Source organism: Cynara cardunculus, assembly GCF_001531365.2.
Source record: "Cynara cardunculus var. scolymus isolate 2C chromosome LG 14, CcrdV1, whole genome shotgun sequence".
Taxonomy (NCBI): Eukaryota; Viridiplantae; Streptophyta; class Magnoliopsida; order Asterales; family Asteraceae; genus Cynara; species Cynara cardunculus.
The window spans coordinates 13,016,269-13,018,146 of record NC_037541.1 but is presented as its reverse complement, the minus strand read 5'-3'; positions in this window follow the sequence as shown (position 1 = coordinate 13,018,146).

Sequence of the window (1,878 nt, the reverse complement as noted above, 5' to 3'; positions counted from 1 at the left end):
GTGACATCAACAACATTTTCTAAGTTTAAAGAACTGGAAGTCATGTGTTGATTGGCTCCCGAATCAATTATCCAACCAGAAAAAGAATTTTGGAACATACCTGCCATATTGGCAGAAGCTCCTTCATAGGTAGTTTTGGGATTGATTAAATTCAAGATCTTAGCTACCTGCTCTTCAGAAAAGGTAAAAGACGATTTTGGAGAAACAGAGTCAGGAATAGAAACATTTGCAACAGAGGGTCTAAAATTTTGATTTTGAGGTTTAAAATTTTGGGATTGAAATTGAGTTCTGGGACGGTTCGGAAAATCTTTTGGGAAACCTATAAGTTTGTAGCAACGCTCAATAGTATGCCCAGTGTTCCCACAATGTTTGCAGACAAGATTGTTTGGACCCTTTCCTGGTTTTTTTTTATTTTCAAAACTTTTGCTAAAAAAGGCGGAGTTTTGAGTTTTAGAGCGATTTTGGCTAGAGTTAGCTCCCCTATGAGATTCCACCCTAGATACAAGAGAAAAAGCAGTTTTAACGGAAGGGAGAGGATCTCTGGTTAAAATATTGCTTCTAATAGGCTGGTAAACATCATCAAGACCCATAAGAAATTGCATTAGTTTAATGAGCTGACTATGTTTTAAAAAATCATGTGAAGCATTGCATGTACAGGATGGGAGCTTTATAAGGGCGTCAAACTGCTTCCAAAAGGAATTCAGCTTATGGTAATATTTTGAGACAGACATATTATTTTGATTTAGAGAATTTATCTTTTGGTAAAGATTAAAAGTCATCGACCCATCCACCTTATCGTATGTTTCCTTTAATTCCTCCCATACTTGGGAGGATAATTTTGAAAAAACCTGTCCTAGAAATAAATCCTCTGTCATGGAGCTTAGGATCCAAGACAGGACAACCGAATTACACCGATCCCACTGTTTTTCAAGAATAGGGTCATTTTGAGGACGAGGACAAGAGTCATCAATAAAGCCTATTTTATTCTTAGTCTCTAGAGCTAAGAACATAACACACGACCACACACGATAATTCTCAGTTCCGCTTAGCTTGAAAGACAGAATAGAGCCTCCACTAGTATCGCTAGGGTGCAAATACAGTGGGTCTCCAAAGTCTAATTTTGTGACTCTGGATTCCATTGGATTTGACGGACTAGCAATGACAAGAAGGGATTCCATAAGCAACGAGGAACACACACACGAAAACAGAAACTGAAATGCTTAAAGGCAGGATTCCTAAAACACTTTATTGTGCTAGGTCAAGCCAACAAGTCAGTTTCTCACAATGAAAAAACAAAGGCACACAAGAACACAGGGAGAAGCTTACCACAAAATCCTTTAACAGAATTAAAGGATAAAAATAAAGCCAGATAACCACCAGAGAAGAGAAACAAAATTATAAAGGAAAGAACAAATCGAACTTATCTGAGAATTCCAGGATGTACCTGAACAAATGAAAAAGGGTTAATGTAACCATTAATACCATATCTGAGACATATCAGATCTTGACTTTCAAAGCATAACAATAGCATATAACGAAAAAGAAGCAAGGGAACACATATATGAACATACATTTAGAACACATATCTGAATCAAAGAAATTATACATGAATTATAAATGGATCTGGAAATAAGGACTCAGATCCTTAACAAAAACAAGATAAGGACATGCACCGGCCGAATCTGGAAGAAATGACCAGATCCTCAACAATAACAAGATAAAAGGAAATATGAAAATGCATTTTAATCAGATCTGGAAATAAGGACTCAGATCCTTAACAAAAACAAGATAAGAAGAACATGCACCAGCCGAATCTGGAAGAAATGACCAGATCCTCAACTGACACATAAACCGAATCTGGAAATGGGACCAGATTCT